Genomic DNA, 15,507 nt, shown 5'->3' with positions numbered 1-15,507 from the left:
CATCGATGCTTGCCTCTCACGTATACTTCTTGATGCAAATTGCACGACGACAACCAATCTATTGTAGCCGACTATCATGCCTAAGCTTGTTAGCTTTTATTACGGAAATCAAGGCTTGTGGTGATCAAAAGATCCAAGGAAATATAAAAAAATAACCTGACTAATCTGACTGACTCTTTCAAAAGACTAAATGTGTTCGTGTGATAATCAACCTTACCATCAGAATCTATTCCTTTATAAAAGACACCGTAGTTCCCAAAATATAACGATTATAATTACTTCGATAATCAAGATTTCGTGGCGCAACGGTAGCGCGCCTGACTCCAGATCAGGAGGTTGCGTGTTCAAATCACGTCGAGATCAAGCAAAAATATTTCTTGTGAAGGTATGTTTAGGCTTTTAAAACGGATACAACATTCAAATAACATTAATCACCATTGTTTCTATATCTTGTTATCTCAACACACATGTATTCTAATTCAATTTGAATCTTAGTCTGCTGTTTTTTTTTCTTTTTATCAAAATGTGACTTTAGATCTACACGGGACTACAGTTTTTGGAATGGGAGAGCATAGAACCAAGTGAGTTTACAAAAGGGGGAACATTTGCGTCTGCATGTCGATTACCACAGCAGTTGGAACACGACGAGTTTGAACCGATAACTATCTTGGGTTTCCACGATACAAACACAGAGTCTGGCGATGGATATAACTTGTACCTCTCTGTCCTACAAATGGTTTTTCGCCAATTGGTATGATCAAAGGAAGATTAAGTAATCTAAACCAATCTGGCAAACAAAAAAGAGTCCGCTTAAAGAGATTGCTTCAACCACCACTAACCACTAAGTACCGTCCTTATACGTACTGCGCAAGAATATCAGCAAGCTAAACTCAATAGAGTAGAATCTACCAATCAGTCTTGGGCAATGGTGATTAAAATGCATCGACCGGGAATCGAACCCGGGCCGCCCGCGTGGCAGGCGAGCATTCTACCACTGAACCATCGATGCTTGCCCCTCATGTATACTTCTTGATACAAATTGCACGACGACAACCCATCTATTGTAGCCGACTATCATGCCTAAGCTTGTTAGCTTTCATTACGGAAATCAAGGCTTGTGACGATCAAAAGATCCAAGGAAATATAAAAAAATAACCTGACTAATCTGACTGACTCTTTCAAAAGACTAAATGTGTTCGTGTGATAATCATTCTTACAATCAGAATCTATTCCTTTATAAAAGACACCGTTATTCCCGAAATATAACGATAGTAATTACATCGAAAATCAAGATTTCGTGGCGCAACGGTAGCGCGCCTGACTCCAGATCAGGAGGTTGCGTGTTCAAATCACGTCGAGATCAAGCAAAAATATTTCTTGTGAAGGTATGTTTAGGCTTTTAAAACGGATACAACGTTCAAATAACATTAATCACCATTGTTTCTATATCTTGTTATCTCAACACACATGTATCCTAATTCAATTTGAATCTTAGTCAGCTGTTTTTTTTTCTTTTTATCAAAATGTGACTTTAGATCTACACGGGACTACAGTTTTTGGAATGGGAGAGCATAGAACCAAGTGAGTTTACAAAAGGGGGAACATTTGCGTCTGAATGTCGATTACCACAGCAGTTGGAACACGACGAGTTTGAACCGATAACTATCTTGGGTTTCCACGATACAAACACAGAGTCTGGCGATGGATACAACTTGTACCTCTATGTCCTACAAATGGTTTATTCGCCAATTGGTATGATCAAAGGAAGATTAAGTAATCTAAACCAATCTGGCAAACAAAAAAGAGTCCGCTTAAAGAGATTGCTTCAACCACCACTAACCACTAAGTACCGTCCTTATACGTACTGCGCAAGAATATCAGCAAACTAAACTCAATAGAGTAGATTCTACCAATCTGTCTTGGGCAATGGTGATTAAAATGCATCGACCGGGAATCGAACCCGGGCCGCCCGGTTGGGAGTCGAGCATTCTACCACTGAACCATCGATGCTTGCCCGTCATGTATACTTCTTGATACAAATTGCACGACGACAACCCATCTATTGTAGCCGACTATCATGCCTAAGCTTGTTAGCTTTCATTACGGAAATCAAGGCTTGTGACGATCAAAAGATCCAAGGAAATATAAAAAAATAACCTGACTAATCTGACTGACTCTTTCAAAAGACTAAATGTGTTCGTGTGATAATCAATCTTTTAATCAGAATCTATTCCTTTATAAAAGACACCGTAGTTCCCAAAATATAACGATAGTAATTACATCGAAAATCAAGATTTCGTGGCGCAACGGTAGCGCGCCTGACTCCACATCAGGAGGTTGAGTGTTCAAATCACGTCGAGATCAAGCAAAAATATTTCTTGTGAAGGTATGTTTAGGCTTTTAAAACGGATACAACGTTCAAATAACATTAATCACCATTGTTTCTATATCTTGTTATCTCAACACACATGTATCCTAATTCAATTTGAATCTTAGTCAGCTGTTTTTTTTCTTTTTATCAAAATGTGACTTTAGATCTACACGGGACTACAGTTTTTGGAATGGGAGAGCATAGAACCAAGTGAGTTTACAAAAGGGGGAACATTTGCGTCTGAATGTCGATTACCACAGCAGTTGGAACACGACGAGTTTGAACCGATAACTATCTTGGGTTTCCACGATACAAACACAGAGTCTGGCGATGGATATAACTTGTACCCCTCTGTCCTACAAATGGTTTATTCGCCAATTGGTATGATCAAAGGAAGATTAAGTAATCTAAACCAATCTGGCAAACAAAAAAGAGTCCGCTTAAAGAGATTGCTTCAACCACCACTAACCACTAAGTTCCGTCCTTATACGTACTGCGCAAGAATATCAGCAAGCTAAACTCAATAGAGTAGAATCTACCAATCAGTCTTGGGCAATGGTGATTAAAATGCATCGACCGGGAATCGAACCCGGGCCGCCCGCGTGGCAGGCGAGCATTCTACCACTGAACCATCGATGCTTGCCCCTCTCGTATACTTCTTGATACAAATTGCACGACGACAACCCATCTATTGTAGCCGACTATCATGCCTAAGCTTGTTAGCTTTCATTACGGAAATCAAGGCTTGTGACGATCAAAAGATCCAAGGAAATATAAAAAAATAACCTGACTAATCTGACTGACTCTTTCAAAAGACTAAATGTGTTCGTGTGATAATCATTCTTACAATCAGAATCTATTCCTTTATAAAAGACACCGTAATTCCCGAAATATAACGATAGTAATTACATCGAAAATCAAGATTTCGTGGCGCAACGGTAGCGCGCCTGACTCCAGATCAGGAGGTTGCGTGTTCAAATCACGTCGAGATCAAGCAAAAATATTTCTTGTGAAGGTATGTTTAGGCTTTTAAAACGGATACAACGTTCAAATAACATTAATCACCATTGTTTCTATATCTTGTTATCTCAACACACATGTATCCTAATTCAATTTGAATCTTAGTCAGCTGTTTTTTTTTCTTTTTATCAAAATGTGACTTTAGATCTACACGGGACTACAGTTTTTGGAATGGGAGAGCATAGAACCAAGTGAGTTTACAAAAGGGGGAACATTTGCGTCTGAATGTCGATTACCACAGCAGTTGGAACACGACGAGTTTGAACCGATAACTATCTTGGGTTTCCACGATACAAACACAGAGTCTGGCGATGGATACAACTTGTACCTCTATGTCCTACAAATGGTTTATTCGCCAATTGGTATGATCAAAGGAAGATTAAGTAATCTAAACCAATCTGGCAAACAAAAAAGAGTCCGCTTAAAGAGATTGCTTCAACCACCACTAACCACTAAGTACCGTCCTTATACGTACTGCGCAAGAATATCAGCAAACTAAACTCAATAGAGTAGATTCTACCAATCTGTCTTGGGCAATGGTGATTAAAATGCATCGACCGGGAATGGAACCCGGGCCGCCCGCGTGGCAGGCGAGCATTCTACCACTGAACCATCGATGCTTGCCTCTCACGTATACTTCTTGATGCAAATTGCACGACGACAACCCATCTATTGTAGCCGACTATCATGCCTAAGCTTGTTAGCTTTTATTACGGAAATCAAGGCTTGTGGTGATCAAAAGATCCAAGGAAATATAAAAAAATAACCTGACTAATCTGACTGACTCTTTCAAAAGAGTAAATGTGTTCGTGTGATAATCAACCTTACCATCAGAATATATTCCTTTATAAAAGACACCGTAGTTCCCAAAATATAACGATAGTAATTACATCGAAAATCAAGATTTCGCGGCGCAACGGTACGCGCCTGACTCCAGATCAGGAGGTTGCGTGTTCAAATCACGTCGAGATCAAGCAAAAATATTTCTTGTGAAGGTATGTTTAGGCTTTTAAAACGGATACAACATTCAAATAACATTAATCACCATTGTTTCTATATCTTGTTATCTCAACACACATGTATCCTAATTGAATTTGAATCTTAGTCAGCTGTTTTTTTTTCTTTTTATCAAAATGTGACCTTAGATCTGCACGGGACTACAGTTTTTGGAATGGGAGAGCATAGAACCAAGTGAGTTTACAAAAGGGGGAACATTTGCGTCTGAATGTCGATTACCACAGCAGTTGGAACACGATGAGTTTGAACCGATAACTATCTTGGGTTTCCACTATACAAACACAGAGTCTGGCGATGGATATAACTTGTACCTCTCTGTCCTACAAATGGTTTATTCGCCAATTGGTATGATCAAAGGAAGATTAAGTAATCTAAACCAATCTGGCAAACAAAAAAGGAGTCCGCTTAAAGAGATTGCTTCAACCACCACTAACCACTAAGTACCGTCCTTATACGTACTGCGCAGGAATATCAGCAAACTAAACTCAATAGAGTAGATTCTACCAATCTGTCTTGGGCAATGGTGATTAAAATGCATCGACCGGGAATCGAACCCGGGCCGCCCGCGTGGCAGGCGAGCATTCTACCAATGAACCATCAATGCTTGCACCTCACGTATACTTCTTGATACAAATTGCACGACGACAACCCATCTATTGTAGCCGACTATCATGCCTAAGCTTGTTAGCTTTTATTACGGAAATCAAGGCTTGTGGTGATCAAAAGATCCAAGGAAATATAAAAAAATAACCTGACTAATCTGACTGACTCTTTCAAAAGACTAAATGTGTTCGTGTGATAATCAACCTTACCATCAGAATCTATTCCTTTATAAAAGACACCGTAGTTCCCAAAATATAACGATAGTAATTACATCGAAAATCAAGATTTCGTGGCGCAACGGTAGCGCGCCTGACTCCAGATCAGGAGGTTGCGTGTTCAAATCACGTCGAGATCAAGCAAAAATATTTTTTGTGAAGGTATGTTTAGGCTTTTAAAACGGATACAACATTCAAATAACATTAATCACCATTGTTTCTATATCTTGTTATCTCAACACACATGTATCCTAATTCAATTTGAATCTTAGTCAGCTGTTTTTTTTTCTTTTTATCAAAATGTGACTTTAGATCTACACGGGACTACAGTTTTTGGAATGGGAGAGCATAGAACCAAGTGAGTTTACAAAAGGGGGAACATTTGCGTCTGAATGTCGATTACCACAGCAGTTGGAACACGACGAGTTTGAACCGATAACTATCTTGGGTTTCCACGATACAAACACAGAGTCTGGCGATGGATATAACTTGTACCTCTCTGTCCTACAAATGGTTTATTCGCCAATTGGTATGATCAAAGGAAGATTAAGTAATCTAAACCAATCTGGCAAACAAAAAAGAGTCCGCTTAAAGAGATTGCTTCAACCACCACTAACCACTAAGTACCGTCCTTATACGTACTGCGCAAGAATATCAGCAAACTAAACTCAATAGAGTAGATTCTACCAATCTGTCTTGGGCAATGGTGATTAAAATGCATCGACCGGGAATCGAACCCGGGCCGCCCGCGTGGCAGGCGAGCATTCTACCACTGAACCATCGTTGCTTGACCCTCACGTATACTTCTTGATACAAATTGCACGACGACAACCCATCTATTGTAGCCGACTATCATGCCTAAGCTTGTTAGCCTCCATTACGGAAATCAAGGCTTGTGGAGATCAAAAGATCCAAGGAAATATAAAAAAATAACCTGACTAATCTGACTGACTCTTTCAAAAGACTAAATGTGTTCGTGTGATAATCAACCTTACCATCAGAATCTATTCCTTTATAAAAGACACCGTAGTTCCCAAAATATAACGATTATAATTACTTCGAGAATCAAGATTTCGTGGCGCAACGGTAGCGCGCCTGACTCCAGATCAGGAGGTTGCGTGTTCAAATCACGTCGAGATCAAGCAAAAATATTTCTTGTGAAGGTATGTTTAGGCTTTTAAAACGGATACAACATTCAAATAACATTAATCACCATTGTTTCTATATCTTGTTATCTCAACACACATGTATTCTAATTCAATTTGAATCTTAGTCTGCTGTTTTTTTTTCTTTTTATCAAAATGTGACTTTAGATCTACACGGGACTACAGTTTTTGGAATGGGAGAGCATAGAACCAAGTGAGTTTACAAAAGGGGGAACATTTGCGTCTGCATGTCGATTACCACAGCAGTTGGAACACGACGAGTTTGAACCGATAACTATCTTGGGTTTCCACGATACAAACACAGAGTCTGGCGATGGATATAACTTGTACCTCTCTGTCCTACAAATGGTTTTTCGCCAATTGGTATGATCAAAGGAAGATTAAGTAATCTAAACCAATCTGGCAAACAAAAAAGAGTCCGCTTAAAGAGATTGCTTCAACCACCACTAACCACTAAGTACCGTCCTTATACGTACTGCGCAAGAATATCAGCAAACTAAACTCAATAGAGTAGATTCTACCAATCTGTCTTGGGCAATGGTGATTAAAATGCATCGACCGGGAATCGAACCCGGGCCGCCCGGTTGGGAGTCGAGCATTCTACCACTGAACCATCGATGCTTGCCCGTCATGTATACTTCTTGATACAAATTGCACGACGACAACCCATCTATTGTAGCCGACTATCATGCCTAAGCTTGTTAGCTTTCATTACGGAAATCAAGGCTTGTGACGATCAAAAGATCCAAGGAAATATAAAAAAATAACCTGACTAATCTGACTGACTCTTTCAAAAGACTAAATGTGTTCGTGTGATAATCAATCTTACAATCAGAATCTATTCCTTTATAAAAGACACCGTTATTCCCGAAATATAACGATAGTAATTACATCGAAAATCAAGATTTCGTGGCGCAACGGTAGCGCGCCTGACTCCAGATCAGGAGGTTGCGTGTTCAAATCACGTCGAGATCAAGCAAAAATATTTCTTGTGAAGGTATGTTTAGGCTTTTAAAACGGATACAACGTTCAAATAACATTAATCACCATTGTTTCTATATCTTGTTATCTCAACACACATGTATCCTAATTCAATTTGAATCTTAGTCAGCTGTTTTTTTTTTCTTTTTATCAAAATGTGACTTTAGATCTACACGGGACTACAGTTTTTGGAATGGGAGAGCATAGAACCAAGTGAGTTTACAAAAGGGGGAACATTTGCGTCTGAATGTCGATTACCACAGCAGTTGGAACACGACGGGTTTGAACCGATAACTATCTTGGGTTTCCACGATACAAACACAGAGTCTGGCGATGGATACAACTTGTACCTCTATGTCCTACAAATGGTTTATTCGCCAATTGGTATGATCAAAGGAAGATTAAGTAATCTAAACCAATCTGGCAAACAAAAAAGAGTCCGCTTAAAGAGATTGCTTCAACCACCACTAACCACTAAGTACCGTCCTTATACGTACTGCGCAAGAATATCAGCAAACTAAACTCAATAGAGTAGATTCTACCAATCTGTCTTGGGCAATGGTGATTAAAATGCATCGACCGGGAATCGAACCCGGGCTGCCCGCGTGGCAGGCGAGCATTCTACCACTGAAACATCGATGCATGCCCGTCACGTATACTTCTTGATACAAATTGCACGACGACAACCCATCTATTGTAGCCGACTATCATGCCTAAGCTTGTTAGCTTTCATTACGGAAATCAAGGCTTGTGACGATCAAAAGATCCAAGGAAATATAAAAAAATTACCTGACTAATCTGACTGACTCTTTCAAAAGACTAAATGTGTTCGTGTGATAATCAATCTTACAATCAGAATCTATTCCTTTATAAAAGACACCGTAGTTCCCGAAATATAACGATAGTAATTACATCGAAAATCAAGATTTCGTGGCGCAACGGTAGCGCGCCTGACTCCAGATCAGGAGGTTGCGTGTTCAAATCACGTCGAGATCAAGCAAAAATGTTTCTTGTGAAGGTATGTTTAGGCTTTTAAAACGGATACAACGTTCAAATAACATTAATCACCATTGTTTCTATATCTTGTTATCTCAACACACATGTATCCTAATTCAATTTGAATCTTAGTCAGCACTTTTTTTTTCTTTTCATCAAAATGTGACTTTAGATCTACACGGGACTACAGTTTTTGGAATGGGAGAGCATAGAACCAAGTGAGTTTACAAAAGGGGGAACATTTGCGTCTGAATGTCGATTACCACAGCAGTTGGAACACGACGAGTTTGAACCGATAACTATCTTGGGTTTCCACGATACAAACACAGAGTCTGGCGATGGATATAACTTGTACCTCTCTGTCCTACAAATGGTTTTTCGCCAATTGGTATGGTCAAAGGAAGATTAAGTAATCTAAACCAATCTGGCAAACAAAAAAGAGTCCGCTTAAAGAGATTGCTTCAACCACCACTAACCACTAAGTACCGTCCTTATACATACTGCGCAAGCATATTAGCAAACTAAACTCAATAGAGTAGATTCTACCAATCTGTCTTGGGCAATGGTGATTATAATGCATCGACCGGGAATCGAACCCGGGCCGCCCGCGTGGCAGGCGAGCATTCTACCACTGAACCATCGATGCTTGCCCCTCACGTATACTTCTTGATACAAATTGCACGACGACAACCCATCTATTGTAGCCGACTATCATGCCTAAGCTTGTTAGCTTTCATTACGGAAATCAAGGCTTGTGGCGATCAAAAGATCCAAGGAAATATAAAAAATAACCTGACTAATCTGACTGACTCTTTCAAAAGACTAAATGTGTTCGTGTGATAATCAATCTTACCATCAGAATCTATTCCTTTATAAAAGACACCGTAGTTCCCAAAATATAACGATAGTAATTACATTTAAAATCAAGATTTCGTGGCGCAACGGTAGCGCGCCTGACTCCAGATCAGGAGGTTGCGTGTTCAAATCACGTGGAGATCAAGCCAAAATGTTTCTTGTGAAGGTATGTTTAGGCTTTTAAAACGGATGTAACGTTCAAATAACATTAATCACCATTGTTTTTTATATCTTGTTATCTCAACACACATGTATCCTAATTCAATTTGAATCTTAGTCAGCTGTTTTTTTTTCTTTTTATCAAAATGTGACTTTAGATCTACACGGGACTACAGTTTTTGGAATGGGAGAGCATAGAACCAAGTGAGTTTACAAAAGGGGGAACATTTGCGTCTGAATGTCGATTACCACAGCAGTTGGAACACGACGAGTTTGAACCGATAATTATCTTGGGTTTCCACGATACAAACACAGAGTCTGGCGATGGATATAACTTGTACCTCTCTGTCCTACAAATGGTTTTTCGCCAATTGGTATGATCAAAGGAAGATTAAGTAATCTAAACCAATCTGACAAACAAAAAAGAGTCCGCTTAAAGAGATTGCTTCAACCACCACTAACCACTAAGTACCGTCCTTATACAGTATCGTCCAAAAAAATCCGAACTTACCTCTTTTTCAAAAGCCCAGTTTAGTGTATATTTTTTGTTTTTAGCTTTCAAGACTCCATATTATGTGTAGAATGAATTGTTTTACAAAGTTCATTTGTTAGGATTAAGAAAAAAATCTCGAAGAACTTTTAAAAAATAAAGAAAGAGACCATGGTGTTCGGATTTTTTTGGACGATACTGTACGTACTGCGCAAGAATATCAGCAAACTAAACTCAATAGAGTAGAATCTACCAATCAGTCTTGGGCAATGGTGATTAAAATGCATCGACCGGGAATCGAACCCGGGCCGCCCGCGTGGCAGGCGAGCATTCTACCACTGAACCATCGATGCTTGCCCCTCATGTATACTTCTTGATACAAAATGCACGACGACAACCCATCTATGGTAGCCGACTATCATATCTAAGCTTGTTAGCTTTCATTACGGAAATCATGGCTCGTGGCGATCAAAAGATCCAAGGAAATATAAAAAAATAACCTGACTAATCTGACTGACTCTTTCAAAAGACTAAATGTGTTCGTGTGATAATCAATCTTACCATCAGGATCTATTCCCTTATAAAAGACACCGTAGTTCCCCAAAAATATCGATAGTAATTACATCAAACATCAAGATTTCGTGGCGCAACGGTAGCGCGCCTGACACAAGATCAGGAGGTTGCGTGTTCAAATCACGTCGAGATAAAGCAAAAATATTTCTTGTGAAGGTATGTTTAGGCTTTTAAAACGGATACAACGTTCAAATAACATTAATCACCATTGTTTCTATATCTTGTTATCTCAACACACATGTATCCTAATTCAATTTGAATCTTAGTCAGCTGTTTTTTTTTCTTTTTATCAAAATGTGACTTTAGATCTACACGGGACTACAGTTTTTGGAATGGGAGAGCATAGAACCAAGTGAGTTTACAAAAGGGGGAACATTTGCGTCTGAATGTCGATTACCACAGCAGTTGGAACACGACGAGTTTGAACCGATAACTATCTTGGGTTTCCACGATAAAAACACAGAGTCTGGCGATGGATATAACTTGTACCTCTCTGTCCTACAAATGGTTTATTCGCCAATTGGTATGATCAAAGGAAGATTAAGTAATCTAAACCAATCTGGCAAACAAAAAAGAGTCCACTTAAAGAGATTGCTTCAACCACCACTAACCACTAAGTACCGTCCTTATGCGTACTGCGCAAGAATATCAGCAAACTAAACTCAATAGAGTAGATTCTACCAATCTGTCTTGGGCAATGGTGATTAAAATGCATCGACCGGGAATGGAACCCGGGCCGCCCGCGTGGCAGGCGAGCATTCTACCACTGAACCATCGATGCTTGCCTCTCACGTATACTTCTTGATGCAAATTGCACGACGACAACCCATCTATTGTAGCCGACTATCATGCCTAAGCTTGTTAGCTTTTATTACGGAAATCAAGGCTTGTGGTGATCAAAAGATCCAAGGAAATATAAAAAAATAACCTGACTAATCTGACTGACTCTTTCAAAAGACTAAATGTGTTCGTGTGATAATCAACCTTACCATCAGAATCTATTCCTTTATAAAAGACACCGTAGTTCTCAAAATATAACGATAGTAATTACATCGAAAATCAAGATTTCGCGGCGCAACGGTACGCGCCTGACTCCAGATCAGGAGGTTGCGTGTTCAAATCACGTCGAGATCAAGCAAAAATATTTCTTGTGAAGGTATGTTTAGGCTTTTAAAACGGATACAACTTTCAAATAACATTAATCACCATTGTTTCTATATCTTGTTATCTCAACACACATGTATCCTAATTGAATTTGAATCTTAGTCAGCTGTTTTTTTTTTCTTTTTATCAAAATGTGACCTTAGATCTGCACGGGACTACAGTTTTTGGAATGGGAGAGCATAGAACCAAGTGAGTTTACAAAAGGGGGAACATTTGCGTCTGAATGTCGATTACCACAGCAGTTGGAACACGATGAGTTTGAACCGATAACTATCTTGGGTTTCCACTATACAAACACAGAGTCTGGCGATGGATATAACTTGTACCTCTCTGTCCTACAAATGGTTTATTCGCCAATTGGTATGATCAAAGGAAGATTAAGTAATCTAAACCAATCTGGCAAACAAAGAAGGAGTCCGCTTAAAGAGATTGCTTCAACCACCACTAACCACTAAGTACCGTCCTTATACGTACTGCGCAGGAATATCAGCAAACTAAACTCAATAGAGTAGATTCTACCAATCTGTCTTGGGCAATGGTGATTAAAATGCATCGACCGGGAATCGAACCCGGGCCGCCCGCGTGGCAGGCGAGCATTCTACCAATGAACCATCAATGCTTGCACCTCACGTATACTTCTTGATACAAATTGCACGACGACAACCCATCTATTGTAGCCGACTATCATGCCTAAGCTTGTTAGCTTTTATTACGGAAATCAAGGCTTGTGGTGATCAAAAGATCCAAGGAAATATAAAAAAATAACCTGACTAATCTGACTGACTCTTTCAAAAGACTAAATGTGTTCGTGTGATAATCAACCTTACCATCAGAATCTATTCCTTTATAAAAGACACCGTAGTTCCCAAAATATAACGATAGTAATTACATCGAAAATCAAGATTTCGTGGCGCAACGGTAGCGCGCCTGACTCCAGATCAGGAGGTTGCGTGTTCAAATCACGTCGAGATCAAGCAAAAATATTTTTTGTGAAGGTATGTTTAGGCTTTTAAAACGGATACAACATTCAAATAACATTAATCACCATTGTTTCTATATCTTGTTATCTCAACACACATGTATCCTAATTCAATTTGAATCTTAGTCAGCTGTTTTTTTTTCTTTTTATCAAAATGTGACTTTAGATCTACACGGGACTACAGTTTTTGGAATGGGAGAGCATAGAACCAAGTGAGTTTACAAAAGGGGGAACATTTGCGTCTGAATGTCGATTACCACAGCAGTTGGAACACGACGAGTTTGAACCGATAACTATCTTGGGTTTCCACGATACAAACACAGAGTCTGGCGATGGATATAACTTGTACCTCTCTGTCCTACAAATGGTTTATTCGCCAATTGGTATGATCAAAGGAAGATTAAGTAATCTAAACCAATCTGGCAAACAAAAAAGAGTCCGCTTAAAGAGATTGCTTCAACCACCACTAACCACTAAGTTCCGTCCTTATACGTACTGCGCAAGAATATCAGCAAGCTAAACTCAATAGAGTAGAATCTACCAATCAGTCTTGGGCAATGGTGATTAAAATGCATCGACCGGGAATCGAACCCGGGCCGCCCGCGTGGCAGGCGAGCATTCTACCACTGAACCATCGATGCTTGCCCCTCATGTATACTTCTTGATACAAATTGCACGACGACAACCCATCTATTGTAGCCGACTATCATGCCTAAGCTTGTTAGCTTTCATTACGGAAATCAAGGCTTGTGACGATCAAAAGATCCAAGGAAATATAAAAAAATAACCTGACTAATCTGACTGACTCTTTCAAAAGACTAAATGTGTTCGTGTGATAATCAATCTTACAATCAGAATCTATTCCTTTATAAAAGACACCGTAATTCCCGAAATATAACGATAGTAATTACATCGAAAATCAAGATTTCGTGGCGCAACGGTAGCGCGCCTGACTCCAGATCAGGAGGTTGCGTGTTCAAATCACGTCGAGATCAAGAAAAAATATTTGTTGTGAAGGTATGTTTAGGCTTTTAAAACGGATACAACGTTCAAATAACATTAATCACCATTGTTTCTATATCTTGTTATCTCAACACACATGTATCCTAATTCAATTTGAATCTTAGTCAGCTGTTTTTTTTTTTTTTCTTTTTATCAAAATGTGACTTTAGATCTACACGGGACTACAGTTTTTGGAATGGGAGAGCATAGAACCAAGTGAGTTTACAAAAGGGGGAACATTTGCGTCTGAATGTCGATTACCACAGCAGTTGGAACACGACGAGTTTGAACCGATAACTATCTTGGGTTTCCACGATACAAACACAGAGTCTGGCGATGGATACAACTTGTACCTCTATGTCCTACAAATGGTTTATTCGCCAATTGGTATGATCAAAGGAAGATTAAGTAATCTAAACCAATCTGGCAAACAAAAAAGAGTCCGCTTAAAGAGATTGCTTCAACCACCACTAACCACTAAGTACCGTCCTTATACGTACTGCGCAAGAATATCAGCAAACTAAACTCAATAGAGTAGATTCTACCAATCTGTCTTGGGCAATGGTGATTAAAATGCATCGACCGGGAATCGAACCCGGGCTGCCCGCGTGGCAGGCGAGCATTATACCACTGAAACATCGATGCATGCCCGTCACGTATACTTCTTGATACAAATTGCACGACGACAACCCATCTATTGTAGCCGACTATCATGCCTAAGCTTGTTAGCTTTCATTACGGAAATCAAGGCTTGTGACGATCAAAAGATCCAAGGAAATATAAAAAAATTACCTGACTAATCTGACTGACTCTTTCAAAAGACTAAATGTGTTCGTGTGATAATCAATCTTACAATCAGAATCTATTCCTTTATAAAAGACACCGTAATTCCCGAAATATAACGATAGTAATTACATCGAAAATCAAGATTTCGTGGCGCAACGGTAGCGCGCCTGACTCCAGATCAGGAGGTTGCGTGTTCAAATCACGTCGAGATCAAGTAAAAATATTTCTTGTGAAGGTATGTTTAGGCTTTTAAAACGGATACAACGTTCAAATAACATTAATCACCATTGTTTCTATATCTTGTTATCTCAACACACATGTATCCTAATTCAATTTGAATTGTAGTCAGCTGCTTTTTTTTTCTTTTTATCAAAATGTGACTTTAGATCTACACAGTACTACAGTTTATGGAATGGGAGAGTATAGAACCAAGTGAGTTTACAAAAGGGGGGAAATTCGCGTCTGAATGTCGATTACCACAGCAGTTGGAACACGACGAGTTGGAACCGATAACTATCTTGGGTTTCCACGATACAAACACAGAGTCTGGCGATGGATATAACTTGTACCTCTCTGTCCTACAAATGGTTTATTCGCCAATTGGTATGATCAAAGGAAGATTAAGTAATCTAAAGCAATCTCGCAAACAAAAAAGAGTCCGCTTAAAGAGATTGCTTCAACCACCACTAACCACTAAGAACCGTCCTTACGCGTACTGCGCAAGAATATCAGCAAAATAAACGCAATAGAGTAGATTCTACCAATGTGTCGTAGGCAACGGTGATTAAAATGCATCGATTGGGGATCGAACCCGGGCCGCCCGCGTGGCGGGCGCGCATTCTAGCACTGAACCATTCATGCTTGCACCTCTGGTATACTTCTTGATACAAAATGAACGACGACAGCCCATCGAGGTCCGCCCAGCGATAAACACCAATCCTGCTATACGCCTTAGAATTTGCTTGGTCGGCTAAAAAGGCTGCTACCACAGTTACGTCATTGCACAGGGGATCGGAACGCCTTCCCACACACCAATCTGACAAAACTCCCCAGGCCGAAGCGTAAGCGGAGTTTATAGGAAATAGTCTCATGGGAGAATTTCTCACTTTAGAGGCCCCACGAAAGCACAA

At 39.6% G+C, this 15,507-nt stretch overlaps 17 non-coding genes across 17 annotated transcripts; 10 read left to right on the top strand and 7 right to left on the bottom strand.

Moving 5' to 3' along the window:
- The first annotated feature begins 291 nt into the window (after positions 1-291).
- Trnaw-cca lies at positions 292-363 on the top strand. Its single transcript has one exon. It is a non-coding gene; the product is annotated as a tRNA-Trp (tRNA).
- Positions 364-938: 575 nt separating this feature from the next.
- Trnag-gcc lies at positions 939-1,009 on the bottom strand. The gene has a single exon. It is a non-coding gene; the product is annotated as a tRNA-Gly (tRNA).
- A 282-nt stretch (positions 1,010-1,291) lies between these two features.
- Positions 1,292-1,363, top strand: Trnaw-cca. Its single transcript has one exon. It is a non-coding gene; the product is annotated as a tRNA-Trp (tRNA).
- Positions 1,364-1,939: 576 nt separating this feature from the next.
- Trnag-ccc lies at positions 1,940-2,010 on the bottom strand. Its single transcript has one exon. It is a non-coding gene; the product is annotated as a tRNA-Gly (tRNA).
- A 929-nt stretch (positions 2,011-2,939) lies between these two features.
- Positions 2,940-3,010, bottom strand: Trnag-gcc. The gene has a single exon. It is a non-coding gene; the product is annotated as a tRNA-Gly (tRNA).
- A 282-nt stretch (positions 3,011-3,292) lies between these two features.
- On the top strand, positions 3,293-3,364 carry Trnaw-cca. The gene has a single exon. It is a non-coding gene; the product is annotated as a tRNA-Trp (tRNA).
- Positions 3,365-5,294: 1,930 nt separating this feature from the next.
- On the top strand, positions 5,295-5,366 carry Trnaw-cca. Its single transcript has one exon. It is a non-coding gene; the product is annotated as a tRNA-Trp (tRNA).
- Positions 5,367-6,295: 929 nt separating this feature from the next.
- On the top strand, positions 6,296-6,367 carry Trnaw-cca. Its single transcript has one exon. It is a non-coding gene; the product is annotated as a tRNA-Trp (tRNA).
- Positions 6,368-6,942: 575 nt separating this feature from the next.
- Positions 6,943-7,013, bottom strand: Trnag-ccc. Its single transcript has one exon. It is a non-coding gene; the product is annotated as a tRNA-Gly (tRNA).
- Positions 7,014-7,295: 282 nt separating this feature from the next.
- On the top strand, positions 7,296-7,367 carry Trnaw-cca. The gene has a single exon. It is a non-coding gene; the product is annotated as a tRNA-Trp (tRNA).
- Positions 7,368-8,297: 930 nt separating this feature from the next.
- Trnaw-cca lies at positions 8,298-8,369 on the top strand. The gene has a single exon. It is a non-coding gene; the product is annotated as a tRNA-Trp (tRNA).
- Positions 8,370-8,944: 575 nt separating this feature from the next.
- Trnag-gcc lies at positions 8,945-9,015 on the bottom strand. Its single transcript has one exon. It is a non-coding gene; the product is annotated as a tRNA-Gly (tRNA).
- A 1,140-nt stretch (positions 9,016-10,155) lies between these two features.
- On the bottom strand, positions 10,156-10,226 carry Trnag-gcc. The gene has a single exon. It is a non-coding gene; the product is annotated as a tRNA-Gly (tRNA).
- Positions 10,227-12,511: 2,285 nt separating this feature from the next.
- Positions 12,512-12,583, top strand: Trnaw-cca. The gene has a single exon. It is a non-coding gene; the product is annotated as a tRNA-Trp (tRNA).
- Positions 12,584-13,159: 576 nt separating this feature from the next.
- On the bottom strand, positions 13,160-13,230 carry Trnag-gcc. The gene has a single exon. It is a non-coding gene; the product is annotated as a tRNA-Gly (tRNA).
- A 282-nt stretch (positions 13,231-13,512) lies between these two features.
- Trnaw-cca lies at positions 13,513-13,584 on the top strand. The gene has a single exon. It is a non-coding gene; the product is annotated as a tRNA-Trp (tRNA).
- A 934-nt stretch (positions 13,585-14,518) lies between these two features.
- Positions 14,519-14,590, top strand: Trnaw-cca. Its single transcript has one exon. It is a non-coding gene; the product is annotated as a tRNA-Trp (tRNA).
- The last annotated feature ends 917 nt before the right edge of the window (positions 14,591-15,507 follow it).

The sequence above is a fragment of the Daphnia pulex genome, chromosome 10, assembly GCF_021134715.1.
Source record: "Daphnia pulex isolate KAP4 chromosome 10, ASM2113471v1".
Classification (NCBI taxonomy): domain Eukaryota; kingdom Metazoa; phylum Arthropoda; class Branchiopoda; order Diplostraca; family Daphniidae; genus Daphnia; species Daphnia pulex.
This window is presented reverse-complemented; position numbering and strand designations above follow the sequence as displayed.